At 46.1% G+C, this 16,838-nt stretch overlaps 1 protein-coding gene across 1 annotated transcript in view; it reads left to right on the plus strand.

Moving 5' to 3' along the window:
• The window catches only part of GRIN3B (glutamate ionotropic receptor NMDA type subunit 3B), a 151,315-nt gene extending 134,719 nt beyond the window's left edge, over positions 1 to 16,596 (plus strand). The window contains exon 10 of the mRNA XM_082262220.1: positions 15,936 to 16,596. The gene's annotated coding sequence lies outside the window, so the exon portion shown is untranslated. The remainder of the gene's footprint in view (positions 1 to 15,935) is intronic.
• Positions 16,597 to 16,838: the final 242 nt, after the last annotated feature.

A 16,838-nucleotide genomic window follows, 5' to 3' on the forward strand; every position in this document is an offset into this window, starting at 1 on the left:
CGCCCCCTTTACACTTTAAGCTCTTCAGGGTCCACTGACAATGTACCCCCTCTGTCACTTCATGGTCCTCAACCTAGGCACCCCCTTTATCGCTAGCTGGCACTGGATACCAGAAACTTCTCCAGAGTGGTCACCTCTAACACTTCAGGCAGACCCCCAGGGGCAATCCTCAGTACTCACGACCTGTGTAGGCTTTCTGGGGACTGAACCCCTCTCGCTCTCCGCTGGTTCTCGGCACACAGGATCCTCCTCAGCTCACTCAGCCCTCTCTGGATTCTCAGGCGACACCCCCCGAGACATCCGCTTCCTCAGACAGGAGGAGAGACAGCCGTTCTCTCCTTCCTGGGACTCTGCTCCCGCCAAAGACATAGCGTCATGTGCCACCCCCAAACTTATACCCACTTCCAGAATCCTTTGCAGCACAATCTGCCTTCTGGGGTAGTTACAAGCCTGGATGTGAAAGTAAAGATGAATCGGCGCTAAATTCATAAACTAAGATAATAATGAGTGTTCCACTCACGGGAAGAGTAACTAAAAAAGGGGGGTAACAGTGATAAAAAGTGTCTTCAAACAAATTGGTGGATAACAGTGTTGAATAAAAGATAGTGTGCTAATATAAATAATAAATAAACATCAAACATAATTCATACTGTAGACAATAAATATATCTGTGATATATAATAGTGATAAATATCATGTGCAAAAATCAAGTGCAAATCAGCAGTAATAAAGTGCACTAATGACAATCAATATTAAATCATTGTTGCTTTATTGAACAGTGATAATAACATATAAAGTGCTGTGTCTTATTTCATCAATAGTGCAAATGTGCCAAAAAAAATAATGATTCCGTGGACGTGGTGTGAGTGACCCCAGGTACACTCAGCTTCAAGGTGATCGTCACAATTTCACAGTGGATCCTGGTAACTAATAAGAAATGGCCGCTCACCTTCACCAAAATATAAACAGGCGTAATGGACAGAGTAATGTCTCCTGACAACTCTCAATCTCAAGCACTCAGAGGGATCAATATCCTGGTCTCCTGTTCAGACTATTTTATACAGCAGGAACGTAGTGGATAAGCCCCATGGGTATACGCTCAGATATTAGAAGGATATCCCATCATATTCCATCATTTAGATAAATGATAAGAGGGGGCTCATTGCGCAGTATATAAAATCATTTATTTGAAATAAAAAAATAGCAACTTACATATCAGTAAAGAAACAAATACCACCGCTGATCGCGGGATGTGTACGAATGTGGAACTTCCAGTCACGGCCGTAGACACGGAAGTGACGTCACCCGGCCTGGATGTGTCCACTGATTGGGTTTCCTCCACCGCCGTATGAGAAGCATCTCACAGGAGCCAGTGGGGAGACTCCCCCTTCAGCAGGCACACCTGGAAACCATGACACCCTGACTAAATAAATCACAGCCCTGCTGTTAGGCAGACAAGGCCCACTATACCTTTACCTAGCACCTAACTGTAGGGTGCTACACAAAAAATGCCATATCTAAACTTGAGCTTTAACCTGAAAGACACTGAGGGTTTACTACCACTTTAATGTAAATCTTATCCCTCCACCAGTCTGTGAGGAGACAGGGAAAAAGGAAGCAGAAAACAAAGCAGCTCATCAACCTGTCATTCTGCTCCTCAGCACAACTGATTGGCTATGATTGACTACATGTGCTGCTTTTTACTCTCCCATTCTCAGCTCTGCTGTACAGCAACTGCAAAATGCTGATACCAAATCAAATCCAAATCGATGAATACAGAACTGAAATAATGTGTCTTTTATATCTGCCTGCAATTTAGCTTTACACTTTCAGATGTATGCAGGGACCATAGCCTGCCTGTTCAGTAGCCCTAATATAGGCACAGCTGTATTGCTCCAATGCACTCGTAGATTTGTGGGTAATCTAATTATCCTAGGACACTTTTGATTGTAATGCTGGCACATGCATTGAAGATACCTTACTGGCTCTCACATACAGAAAGCCTAGTGTAAATGAGATACTTCAGAAAATACTAGTTCCCTGGCTGTCATGCTGATTTAACGAATAGCATATAGTTAGAAGTTTCTTACAACCACCAACCAGTGCAACAGGTCACATTGGCCTAGAAAGAAGAGAGGTTACCTAGCACTGGCTTTAGGAAGTAAATTCTTACCATGTACAGTACCTGTATGTGCTGTGTACAATACATATACAAATATACAATACATACTATAGTAAGATAAATAAACTGTGATGGCTAGCCTCCTTTGGAAAATGCTAGTTGGGTGGCTGCCCCTGTAGTCAGTGCTTGAGGATACTGAACTGGAAACAGCCTGCAGATTGGAAAATCCAAAGTGATGTCTAAACTCCTGATCCACATACTTGTCCTAAGTCAGTGACTTAGTATATAATGGAATTGTTAAATCAGCATGACACTCAGGGAACTAGTATTTTCTGAAAAAGATGTCTCTACGCTTTCTCACTAGAGGTTAATTTTAAGGGAAACTAAGTGAACTGTCTGATTTTTTAGCATACTTAAAGGGTAACTCCACTCTCGTGGGGGAAAAAATTGCAAATAAAGAAAAAACAATATAGCGTATACAGTTGCAACACAAATCATATTGTAATTAAATATTATTACCTTTCCTTTTCAATCTGCAGCCGCTGTAATTTTCTAAATATACAATGCAATATGGCTACCTGGAGTTGTTCTGTACACAGAATGTATACTGACCACACCCCAGAAACATTTCCTGCTTGTGTGATTGGCTCACCAATTTTCCCAGAAGTCTGCCTAAGATTCAGGTCAGATTTCTGGCATCCCCTGCAACAAAAATGTCATTTTTGGTGAGATACTCTCAATAGGAACATGTGTAAAGGGATGCAGACCCAGCAGATTTCCTCATTGAAGCCCTTCAGCTGATTGATAATTATGAAACCACTCCCATTAGACCCACTCAGTACAGAGGAACAAACAGTGATTTTTTCAGAATAACAAAAGATAGGAATCTGCAAAGGTTCTTACAATCCTTGTAATGTACAGAGATCACCCAGAGGGGAGTGTTTTTTTTTTCTCAACAAAAGTGAAGTTACACTTCAAAGCAGTATTAAACCCAAAAACAAAAAATGTATTATATTGCAGCTTACCACCAATCAGAGGCGGTGGCTGCATCAGTTTTCTTTTCTTTGACTTTTTCTTTTGGTTTTCACCTAGTGATTTGGCCAGTAACACACCTCCTGTAATAGTGAGACACAAGTCTGCAGGAATTATCTCAGGAGGCACAGCAGCACTGTCAGTCGTGGGGGGTGGGGGCGTTGGAAGAGTTAATGTATTAGCACATGTAGAAACAAATTGAAGCCAAACTCCAGCTCACATTTAAAATCAGTTTTCCTTTTGGGATAAAGGTTTTGCATGAAAAAATAAAGCTGACCATTTTAATCACCCCTGCCAATGTTAAGTGGTTTGTCTCATCTATGTAAACTGATACGTTCCGCTGGAAAGTTTGTGCTGTGAAAAATAGACTTGCTGGCTGAATAACCAGATGGAAATAGAAGAAAAAAAACTAAAAAAGAAACTAATACAGCTATCACATCTATGAATTGGTAAGCTGTAATATAATAAAACTTTGCTTTAATACTTTGATAGCATTAGCAGTTCTTTTCTTACTGCAAGTTATTGCCTGTATTAATTGCTCTTTAGAAGTATTATAAATTGAACAAGCAATCTAAGTGGGCTACTAGGTCGATACCACATGGCGGTATTTTCCAAATGTTCGCCAAGCAATACACTTTTCTAAAGTATCCAGTAATATTATACCAGCAGCACTAACTTACATTAATAAAAAAGACAAGAGCAAGAACACTACATATTTCCTAATTGTTGCAAAAGAAATAATGCTCAATAATGTACAGCAGACTCAGACCCACAGTGTGCCAAATGCAATAATGACCATTGATGCAACAGCACTAAAGAATACATTTATATGGGCCATCAGTAGTGACATAGTACTTTGGGGAATATCATTTAACATCTTTACTCAGCGAAATGTAGCATCAGCCAACTGTACAGAAAATATGCAAAAAAAAGTTATCGTTTGCAGATATCCTTATTTTTGGAGGGGATTATAAAGTGAGTGTAAGAGGCAGTTCTGGTGATCTATAAGTTCACAAATTATACTGTGTAGGGATAATAACAATGGTGACCCTTGCATACTGCTTTGGCAGGTATGGTGGTAACCTGGAATCTTTTATTAGGCAGTCAGTGACATGGTTGTTGGTGATATGTGCGATCCCTGGCAAATGTAGCCTTGGTGTTAGTACTCCAAACTGTGCAAACTTGTGACCAGACTATGCACAGGCAAGTATTTAATTTATTCTGAACAAGCTGTAAAATCACTGTAAAACAAGCCATCTCTGTAGCTATAGGCATAGTGGAGGAGTTCATCTTCCAATTTCACAATAGGAACTGTGACATCTCAGCTATTTTTTTTACGTCATCAGAATCTTGACGGTCTGACAGCCTTCCAATGTAAACACACAGCTGGTGTTTCTAGACCAGCCTTTCTCAACCTTTTTACCATAGAGCAGTGATGGTGAGCCTTGGCACCCCAGATGTTTTGGGACTACATTTCCCATGATGCTCAACTACACTGAGGAGTGCATGAGCATCATGGGAAATTTATATTTTAAACAACAGTGATGTGCTATTCCTGTGTGCTATTGAATAAACTCTAAGTAGACATATCATAAATCAATCAATATTGTGAAAAAAATATCAATCCAAAATCCAGTGTAACCATGATAAAAAAATAGGCCTAATCAAAGTCCAAAAAAATTTGTGAAAAATTAAAAAATTGTTATTCAAATCCTCTAGTTCATCAGAAAAAAATATTGTCATATATAGAAAAAAATCTAAATAAATATGCGGTGTAGAGCGCCTAAAGCAAATCCTTCAATTCTCCAATAGCTAGTAATGGGATGCTGTTATTCTCTCCTCTCAATCTCAGCTCCCAAATATAGAAAAATTAAAAACATACACGTAGTGCAATATTGCCACAAAAATAAATAAATAAAATAAATAAAAATAATAAAATAATAAATAAAAGTGTGAGTATAGTAAGTGAATGAGTCAGTGATTTAATAAAAAAAAACCTCCATGCAAACCCTTGTGCACATATTGAAAAAATATATAATTGTGCTAGGGAATATGTGACGTGCCAAACAGAATTCTCACAACAGTGAAATTAGCTAAAATGCGTGCTCACCCACAGCACATTGTAATGTGCCTTTATCTCTAGAAGTTCATCTAGTATTCATAGAGTGATGATTATCCTCACATCCAAAGCTCCCGCCTGTAAAGTTCTTTTCTTGGAGTACATCACGGTACACAGAGCAGGTAATAATGACTATCTGGGTTATACACTACATGGGAAATGTAATTCCAAAACATCTGGGGTGACAAGGTTCCTCATCACTGCCTTAGAGGAACCTAAAACTAATTTTCAGATCTTGGGGAACCCTTACGAATACCAATTATCATGGGTCAGTGGGGAAAATGCCCCTTACATTGGTGGTCAGTAGGAAAAAGGCAATCATTACAATGGTGGTCAAAATACCACCCTTACGAATGTTTAAAAATATCACTGATGTCATGCCCCTGACTTTGGAGTTGGCACTGGATCTATGCAGGCACCATCAAAAAGGGCAATCACACACAACTCAAGGAAAAACTAGCAACCTCAGAAAGAGCCCTAGTGTTCGATGGAATCCTGTTCTAGGCTTTTTGAAAATTATTTTAACCCACTTAAGAGTCTTTGTTGAGATGCTTGAAGCCCTTTGAGAATAGATACCTTCACTGCACATACAGCTAGAGAGGTCAATGATGACATGTTTAACTGCCGGTTCACACTAGGTCGCAACGACTTAGGGGGCGACCTGTGAAGACACGTGCAGCGCGACTTCGGCGCGTATTGCACGGGCTTCATAAAATGAATGTCAATGCAAGTCGTCTCCAGGTTGCCCCGAAGTAGTACAGGACCCTTTTTCTAAGTCGGAGCGACTTGTGTCGCTCCTATTAGAACGGCTCCTGTACTACTCAATAACCGCGACAGTGTACGACTTGCCAGGCTGACTGAGTCGCCTGACAAGTCGTATTAGTGTGGACCGGCACTTAAAGTTATTTTGCTGCTTTTTAGGAATATATAAATACTTTATTGTAAATATTTTAGACATAGGTGCACTTGAAAGTAAACCAAAAAATCAAAAACCTGAGCAATTCACTGACCCATAGGGAAGCACAGGAGGTAGGAGCCAAACTCTACAATTTCTACAGGAAATGTTAACCACTTGCCGACCGCCGCACGACTATCTACGTCGGCGGTCAGCCCCTCACAGGCAAACTAACGTAGGGCTACGTTGCTTGCTTGTGAGGGTCTAGGGAGCGAGCGCGCGCCCCCCGGGGCGCGCTACCGCTCCCGCGTGGTCACGGACCCCCCCGCGCGTGTGACCAGCGGACCCGATGTCCGCCGGTCACTCGGCGATCGGCGGGGGAGAGGGAGAATGTCAGGCAGCTTGTGTAAACAAACTGCCTGTCATTCTCTTCGCTGCAAAGACACTGATAAAACGGATCTGGTATGTAGATCCGTTGATCAGTGTCTTTACAGCTAGAGCCACAGCCAATCACAGTAGAAACCACGCCCCTAGGGACACACACAGCCCCTCCCTTCCAAATAAAGTTAACCCCTTCACTACCAGTGTATTTTTACAGTAACAGTGCATATATATAGCACTGATTACTGTAGAAATGTCACTGGTAACCCCAAAAGTGTCAAAAATGTCAGTCAAGGGTCCGATCTGTCCGCCGCAATGTCGCAGTACCGCAAAAAAAATCGCAGATCGCCGCCATTACGCGTTAAAAAAAAAAACAACAAAAATGACAAAAATCTTTCCCTTTGTTAGTAAACGCGATAACTTTTGCGCAAACCAATCAAAATACGCTTTTTGCGATTTTTTTTACCAAACATAGGTAGCATAAAATAAATTGGCCGAAAATTTTTAAAAATTTTGATTTTTACATTTTTTTTTGGGGGAATTTCATATAAAAAAATGTGAAAAATATTGCTATTTTTGCAAAATTGACGCTCTTTTTTTGTTTATAGCGCGTGATCAAAAAATCGCACAGGTGATCAAATACCACCAAAAGAAAGCTCTGTTTGTGGGAAAAAAAGGACGTCAAATTCGTTTAGGTACAGCGTCGCACGACCGCGCAATTGTGCGTTAAATTCACGCAGTGCCGAATCGCAAAATACCCCCTGGTCGGAATGGGGGTAAAATCTTCCGGGGCTTAAGTGGTTAAAATCTGCTGTGCTTCTTTGGTTAAAAATTCATTCTGCTTTGTGAACCCTGTATTACAAGCTTTTTTGTAACAAAATATTTAAACATAAATTTTATGACTAAGCTCCTAGTGGAGTGAAACACATAAGAGGAACAGATTACTCCTGTAGCAGATATTAACCACTTGCCGACCGCCGACCGACTATATACGGCGGCGGTCAGCCCCTCCCAGGCAAAGTGACGTACCGGTACATAACTAGCCTGGGAGCCAATTGGGGGCGAGCGCATGCCGCCGGAGGCGCGCTCCCGCCCCCGCTCGTTCTCTAAGAAGCCCGCGCGTGTGACCGGCGGACCCAATGTCCGCCGGTCACTCGTGATTGTCGGGTGGAGAGGGAGAAAGGCAGGCGGCTAATGTAAACAAAGCCGCCTGTCATTCTTCCCTGTGTAAAAGCACAGATCATACGGTCCTGCTATGTAGGACCGTTGATCTGTGCTGTTACACACACAGCCACATCCAATCTCAGTAAGAATCACGCCCCTAGGGACACACTTAACCCCTCCCTCTCCAATAAAGTTAACCCCTTCCCCCCCAGTGTAATTTTTACAGTAACAGTGCATATGTATAGCACTGACTACTGTAGTAATGTCCCTGGTACCCCCAAAAGTGTCAAAAATGTCAGTCAAGGGTCCGATCTGTCCGCCGCAATGTCGCAGCCCCGCAAAAAAAAATCGCAGATCGCCGCTATTACTCGTTAAATAAAAACAATAAAAATGACAAAAATCTTTCCCTTAGTTAGTAAATGCAATAACTTTTGCGCAAACCAATCAAAATACGCTTTTTGCAATTTTTTTTTTTACCAAACATATGTAGCAGAAAACAAATTGGCCTAAAATGTTAAAAAAATTTTGATTTTTACATTTTGGGGGGGGGGGGGGGAATTTCATATAAAAAAATGTGAAAATGATTGTTATTTTTGCAAAATTGTCGCTCTTTTTTTGTTTATAGCGCATGATCAAAAAATTGCACAGGTGATCAAATACCACCAAAAGAAAGCTCTCCTTGTGGGAAAAACTGAATTTTTGTAAAATCTTACCTGTAAAATTCCTTTCTCTGAGTCCTCCGACAGTCGCCGCCCTCTTCATATTCGTCACAATGGGGTTTCACAATGGGGTATTAGACTTTGCTCCGAAGGAGTAGCTAGGCAACAGAATATGTTAATATAAAAGTTTTAACACATCCCACCCCCAGGGGGTGGTCCCCTCAGTCAATACCCTCCTACTTCCTGTATCCATACTCCAGTTTCAATGTCTAGCTTGTCAGGAGTAGCTGGATGTCTCTATGCTGGGGCATTTGTCTCAGCCTTTTCTCTATTCTTTTTTGATTTTGTTTGAGTTTTTTCTCTCTGTTTGCTTAGCTGTTCATTTTGTCAGCGTTAGTTAGTTCTTCTGATGAAGAGGATTCGTGCGGGCTGGGACTCGGGCTGATCCCTCTGGTCGCAGGTTGTGGGTCAGTGGTTTTCCCGGCCTGCCATCGAGCGTTCAGCCAGGTATTGCTCCTGGCACAGTGAACGACCCATCCCTGTTCGGTGCAGGGATGCTTGGTGAGGTGGCTACCTCACTGGACGCTGTGTGGTTTCTTAACCCCGGTTTCGTGCGTCCTGGTTGCGACTCTCCCTGCCTCATGTGCTGCGGTTTGTTCCCCCACGCCATTAGCAGGTAAGTGAACTTATGTGGGGACCTGTCTGTCGGGGGGGTTGTCAGTCTGGGACTGTGTAACCTGCCTCTATTCACACTATTGGGCTCCCTGTCATTCTGCCTGCACGCTGTGGGCTGCAGGAGGGGGGGCTGTGTGGCACTGTGTGTCTGCCTGTTACTGTGTGAAGCGCTGTGTGCTGTGGGGCATGCCTGTGGTCATGTTGGGGGCACTGTTCATTTTTACATGGGCGATGTGTTACATCGCAGAGCGGGGGAGCGGCGTTTTCGGCGCCAAGCGCCGCCATTTTGCCTGCATCGCCCCGGCCGCATGTTTTTAATGCGGGCGGCCATTTTCTTGTAGCCTCTCATAGGCTTTACAAGAGCGCCCTGATTGCATCACTTCCTCTTTCCTGATGTGCACCGATCGCAGCAGCAGCTACTACAGGGGTCCCCTCAGGTTTTGTTTTAACTTTCCTATCTGCCTGGAATAGCAGTAGAGAGTACATTCAACCCCAAAAGAGGGGCGGGGGCGGCGACTGTCGGAGGACTCAGAGAAAGGAATTTTACAGGTAAGATTTTACAAAAATTCCGTTTTCTCTTACGTCCTCCGACAGTCGCCGCCCTCTTCATATTCGTCACAATGGGGACGTCCCAAAGCAGTGCAAACATGAGGGGTGGGAAACGCAGCCGCGCCCAAGGCAACGCCGTCTCCACAGCAGAGAAAGGAACCTTACCAAAGGAAGGAAACCCTCTGGGCAACAGAAGAAAAAACTTGCTCAACAGAAGCAAAAATCCCAGGAAAACAAATAACCCAGGGATAACAACATGTATCCCAAACAGCCAAGGAGCCCATACAATAGGCTCTAAGGAATTGCCGCACTAAGAACCTTGCGGCCAAAGGAAGCATCTGCCGATGCCTGAACATCCACTCTGTAGAATTTTGTGAAGGTGTGAACGGACGACCAAGTCGCCGCCTTACACACCTGGGCCACAGAAGCCCCATGACGACAGGCCCAAGACGTACTCAGAGATCTTGTAGAGTGCGCCTTCACAGGCACAGGGGGAACTTTCCCCTTCAAAGCATAGGCCTGTTCCACAGTCTGTCTGATCCATTTGGCAATGGTAGAGGCCGATGCAGCCAAGCCCTTCCGAGGTCCCTCAGGAAGGACAAACAAGGAATCCGACTTGCGGAAAGATTCAGTCGATTTCAGGTAAACCCTGATCGCCCGAACAACATCCAAGGAATGCAGCTCCACCTCCTTCGGATGCTTGGGCTTCGCGCAGAGCGAAGGCAGGACAACATCCTCATTGATGTGAAAATCCGAAACCCTCTTCGGAAGAAAAGAAGGGTTAGGTCGTAAGACCACCTTATCTAGATGAAGGACCAGATACGGAGACTTGCATGACAAAGCTGCCAGCTCCGAAACCCTGCGAGCCGAAGTGATCGCCACCAAAAAAGCAACTTTTTTGGACAACATGGACAACGAGATCTTCCTGATCTGTTCAAAGGGAGCATGTTGTAGCACGGACAGAACAAGATTCAAGTCCCAAGGAGGTAAAGGTTCCCTCCTAGGAGGGACCAGATGTCGCACCCCTTGAACAAAGGTACTAACCAAAGAGTTAGACGCCACAGGACGTTGAAAAAGAACGGCCAGCGCAGACACCTGACCCTTGACCGTAGCCAGCGCCAAACGCTGGTCGACACCCGTCTGAAGGAAGGACAACACCCTAGACACCGAGTAAGTGCGAGGTGAAAACCCCCTGGACTCACACCAGGCAAAATAGGCCTTCCAAGTATGGTGATAGACCTTCCCCGAGGAAGAGTTCCTCGCGTTAATCAAAGTGTGAATGACCTCCGGAGAGAGACCTCTATCCTTCAGGACCTCGGTTTCAACAGCCAGGCCGTCAAAGCCAGCGACTGTAAAGCAGGATGGAATATCGGCCCTTGAGACAAGAGATCTTCTCGAAGAGGCAGACGCCAAGGAGCGTCGACCGCCAGGTTCACGAGATCCGCGTACCAGGACCGGCGAGGCCAGTCCGGTGCCACAAGAATCACCGTGTGTGGTTCCGAGTTCAACCTGCGAAGGAACCTGGGCAGCAATTGGATCGGCGGGAACGCATACAGCAGCCGATACTGGTGCCACGGGGCCACCCACGCGTCGGACGCGTCTGCCAGAGGATCGCGCGTCCTTGCCACGAACCTTTTTACCTTGTTGTTCAGACGAGACGCGAACAGGTCCACTTCCGGAAGACCCCACTTCGCGCACAACATCTGGAAGACAGCCGGGTTGAGAGACCATTCCCCCTGATCCAGGGTCTGGCGACTCAGATAATCCGCCTGCCAGTTCTCCACCCCCGGAATGTGTACCGCCGATATCGCCGGGACATGAGTCTCGGCCCAAGAAAGAATGCCGGCCACTTCCCGAGCCGCTCGGGCACTCCTGGTGCCCCCTTGGTGATTGACGTAAGCCACCGCCGTGGCATTGTCCGTCTGCACCCGAACCGGACAGCCGCGCAGCCTGTCCGTCCAACGGTGAAGGCAGAGATTTATCGCACGCAACTCCAGAATGTTGATCGGAAGGGAGGATTCCTCCTCCGACCAAGTCCCCTGGGCGGACAGGACGCCCAGAACACCACCCCAGCCCGACAGGCTGGCGTCCGTGGTGATCACCGTCCATGAAAGAGGACGAAAAGACTTTCCCCCCGACACAGCCGGGGACTGGAGCCACCACAGAAGATCCCTTCTGGTGCGACGGCTCAACGAAACCTCGACATCCAGAGACTGCGGACGCCCGTCCCACTTGGACAGAATCTCCGCTTGGAGACCCCTTGTGTGAAACTGGGCAAAGGGAATTGCCTCGAAAGCCGAGACCATCAGACCCAGACACCGCATGCACTTCCGCAGGGATGAGCACGGAACGTCTCTGAGGGACTGGACTTCTCCCTGAAGAACCTTGATTTTGTCGTCCGGTAGGAAGACCTTCGCTTGGACCGAGTCCAGGATCATTCCCAAATAGGGAAGGCGAACCGCCGGGCACAGTGTCGATTTTGGATAATTTATCGTCCAACCAAACTCCTGCAGAGTCTGCACCGTGACGGACAGATCCTTCTCCAGACCCTGGCTGGTCGCAGACCAAACCAGAATGTCGTCCAGATACCCCAGGACAGAGATGCCCTGGGCCCTCAACAAGGCCAGCAGTGGCGCAAGCACCTTGGTGAAAACCCGCGGAGCCGAAGCGAGGCCAAAAGGCAACGCCACAAATTGGTAGTGAACCTCCGCAATGGCGAATCGAAGGTACCTCTGGTGACCCTCGAAAATGGGAATGTGTAGGTACGCATCCTTCAGATCGATGGAGGCCATGAATTCCCCCGGAACCAGGGCAGCCACCACCGACCGCAGAGATTCCATGCGGAACTTGCGAACCCGCACAAAGCGGTTTAGAGCCTTCAGGTCCAGAATTGGACGAACCTTGCCCTCCTTCCTGGGTACAGTGAACAGATTTGAATAGAACCCCCGAAATCTGTCCCGATGAGGCACCGGGACCACCACTCCCTGAGCTCTCAGGTCCCGCACCGCCAGGTGCAGATCCCGCAAACGCTCCGGAGACAGTTGTAGATTTGAGGGAAAAAATCTGCTCTCCGGCCGAGAGAGAAACTCGATCTTGTAACCAGATCGAACGATTTCCTGAACCCACCTGTCCCGAACACGGGCCAGCCAAGGTTGTAGAAAACCGAGCAAGCGTCCCCCCACCCCAGAACCGGGTGAGGGCGCCCCTTCAGGCCGCACTGTTGTGGGCAGCGGATCCGGATTGGCCGGACTTCTGCTTACCTGTCCACGGCTTCTTTTGAGAGCCCTGACCTTTGAACGGTTTGCCCTTAAAGTGCGGCCGAAAGGCACGAAAGGACCCCTGAGAGGGCCGAAAGGAAGCATGCTTCTTACCAGGAGCCGACTTAGCCTTCTGGGATTGGGGCAAGAGCGTGCTCTTACCACCCGTGATCCCCTTTATCAGTGTATCCAAGGAGTCGCCAAAAAGGCGAGAACCGTCATAAGGAAGATTGGCTAAAGTCTTGCGAGAAGATTGGTCCACCGACCAACACTTCAACCAAACCAAACGGCGAGACAACACCGCCAAACCGTGTACACGTGCGGCCAACGGGACCATATCCAAGTCCGCATCGCACAAATACATGACACCCTGATGGATTTGATCCACCATGTCCAATGTCGCCTGCGGGGCTGAGTCAGCCACCAAACGCGTCTAAGCACCTGCGTCCAACTCGCGACCGCCTGGGCCGCCATAAGGGAAGCAAACAGAGCTTTTAGCATAGAACCCATAATAGAATAGGTATGACGGGCAAGAGACTCCAGCCTCTTGTCCGTGGCATCCCGGAATACCGGGTATCCTCAGCAGGAATCGCAGTGGACTTATTCAGAACCGCGATCGCGTGATCCACAGGAGGTGGTACACACCAACGCTCGTCAGTAGCGGGCGTGAAAGGATAACGCAGTTTAAACCTACTGGGTACCGCAAAAGGTTTGCGAATATTACGCCATTGTTCCTTAACGGCGCTCTGAAAATCATCAGTGCAGGGAAAAACCTGCGATGTTTTGCGCCTTCTCTTTGTCCCATAAGCTGCCAAAGCAGCCGGCGGACACGGTTCATCTTGCAAGCGCAGCGTTTGTTTGATGGAAGCAACCAAGTCATCCATGAGCGCAAGCTCTTCAGACGAGCCAGGGGGAGAATTATCCACCCCTTCAACCTCAGCCTCCACCTCGGACCCCACAAGATCCAGGGAGGAACGGGACCCCGACAAGGAGACCCCGGCCATATCAGCCCCCGCACCATCACCCTCTGAACCAGAGGAAATTGAAACTCTGGACCTTTTTGTGGATTGAGCAGCCACCAACATTTGCACCTGGGCAGCAAGATTAGCCACAATCACAGCCAAATCCCCCCCTGGGGGAGAAACAGCAGTCCCCTGGCTACCCACCAATGTGGCAGGAAATTTGCCCTCCTGAGAATCCATTGCCCCACAAAACTTATGCTGACAAGAAAGGGTCACTGCCCCCTTAACAAGCGTGGCGAGCGCAGCCCACCGCCACACACACAAGCCTAATGAGACCCCCACAGGGAGAGCACAGAAAACAGGCAATGGATACAGGCAGATAGGAAAGTTAAAACAAAACCTGAGGGGACCCCTGTAGTAGCTGCTGCTGCGATCGGTACACATCAGGAAAGAGGAAGTGATGCAATCAGGGCGCTCTTGTAAAGCCTATGAGAGGCTACAAGAAAATGGCCGCCCGCATTGAAAACATGCGGCCGGGGCGATGCAGGCAAAATGGCGGCGCTTGGCGCCGAAAACGCCGCTCCCCCGCTCTGCGATGTAACACATCGCCCATGTAAAAATGAACATGGCAGGTCGCCGCAGTGACCGCTGTACAGTGCCCCCAACATGACCACAGGCATGCCCCACAGCACACAGCGCTTCACACAGTAACAGGCAGACACACAGTGCCACACAGCCCCCCCTCCTGCAGCCCACAGCGTGCAGGCAGAATGACAGGGAGCCCAATAGTGTGAATAGAGGCAGGTTACACAGTCCCAGACTGACAACCCCCCCGACAGACAGGTCCCCACATAAGTTCACTTACCTGCTAATGGCGTGGGGGACCCGCACAGGCGAACAAACCGCAGCACATGAGGCAGGGAGAGTCGCAACCAGGACGCACGAAACCGGGGTTAAGAAACCACACAGCGTCCAGTGAGGTAGCCACCTCACCAAGCATCCCTGCACCGAACAGGGATGGGTCGTTCACTGTGCCAGGAGCAATACCTGGCTGAACGCTCGATGGCAGGCCGGGAAAACCACTGACCCACAACCTGCGACCAGGGGGATCAGCCCGAGTCCCAGCCCGCACGAATCCTCTTCATCAGAAGAACTAACTAACGCTGACAAAATGAACAGCTAAGCAAACAGAGAGAAAAAACTCAAACAAAATCAAAAAAGAATAGAGAAAAGGCTGAGACAAATGCCCCAGCATAGAGACATCCAGCTACTCCTGACAAGCTAGACATTGAAACTGGAGTATGGATACAGGAAGTAGGAGGGTATTGACTGAGGGGACCACCCCCTGGGGGTGGGATGTGTTAAAACTTTTATATTAACATATTCTGTTGCCTAGCTACTCCTTCGGAGCAAAGTCTAATACCCCATTGTGAAACCCCATTGTGACGAATATGAAGAGGGCGGCGACTTTCGGAGGACGTAAGAGAAAAAAGGACGTCAAATTTGTTTAGGTACAGCGTCGCACTACCGCGCAATTGTCTGTTAAAGTCACGCAGTGCCGAATCGCAAAATAGGCCCTGGTCAGGAAGGGGGTAAAATCTTCCGGGGCTTAAGTGGTTAATAAAGCTCATTTTGGGCTTTTAGAAGGAAAGAGGCTTCACTTTTGTCTTGGGTGGATTCTGTTAAAAATACCATGGTAACATGTAATTATTCTTTGGATTTTATTTTTTTGTAGAGTTTCTTTGCCTTTTTTTGCACAATAAGTGCCTACTTCTAAAAAAAAAAAAAAAAAGCTAAAACGTCTTTTTAAAACGAAACCCTGGTAATCATGTAAGAGTACCTAGTGTATATGTAGATAACCAAAAGAAAGAACTCATGTAGATTCTCGTAATGCTTGCTAGTTTGGAAATGATGGCATATGATTGCTCTTTATTTGCTGGTACCCATGTTGAAAGGTTGGGTATGGCTGCAAAGCCTAATGGTTTGGTTCTTCTGTTTTGCTTTGATGGTCTTATTCCTGGGAATGGAGTTTTCCTAAGTCTGTTTTGTATTTCACCTGCAAAATGTGTCCCAGTAGAATTTCATTATTGTGTGCATATAGAAACCTCTATTTATTACAGAAGTGAATGAAAGTTCTCCTGCACAACAGTCAGCTATGAAAAAGAAGATGGATGCACCAGATTTTGAATGGTTAAGGCTTAATGCCCATGTAACTGACGCCTAAAAAAAACAATTACACCAAACACTAAAACCTTGGTGCTGAATGGAATCGTGTTCATGAATACACACTAGAACTTTACCATGTGTTCTGTCTGAGGAAGATACTGCACTATTTGTCACTGTGGTGAGTACTATGACACTCACTGCAGAGGAACTCAGGGAGTGGACTTTAACTGCCAGTTGGACTCAAAGCTGCATGCAATAATGATGGCCAAGGCAAGACAATGGTGCAGAAACCAACAGTATACACAGCAAGGAACAAGGGTAATTTTATAATTCAATACAGTCATCCTATATGTGTGGAATATTCTTGAAGCCCATCCTGTAAAATCACAACATATACAGTGCATGTCTGCCAATGGCATGTTTTATCTGTTTGTATAAGTATGCTCTATATAATGTAATGATCATTTGCCTGCAAGTTTTCTTATACACAAGAGTTATAAACAATTTAACGTTTCAAGCAAAAGATATGAAAATTCTGATCATAAACAAATGTATAGAAACTATAGCAAAATCCTAAAAAAAAAAAAAATGTCCACGAAGAGGCATCTACCCCAAAGTATTAGTGTTAAAATGTGCAATTATACAACTTTTTATCAGTTTTCCTTTACAGATTGGCAGTTCTGTATTATTTTAGGTATAGCTGATGTATGCAATGCTCACTGACATATGCTTACGGTAACAAACTGTTTTTTTTTTTTTCTGCACTAGTTTTTATAAATAAGCCTTATTGTATATGTGGGTATATAAATTCTCTAAACTGGTTGTGTGTTTTCATGCCGTATTATTATTAGTATTAC

This window comes from Pelophylax lessonae, assembly GCF_965119305.1.
Source record: "Pelophylax lessonae genome assembly, chromosome: 1".
Taxonomy (NCBI): domain Eukaryota; kingdom Metazoa; phylum Chordata; class Amphibia; order Anura; family Ranidae; genus Pelophylax; species Pelophylax lessonae.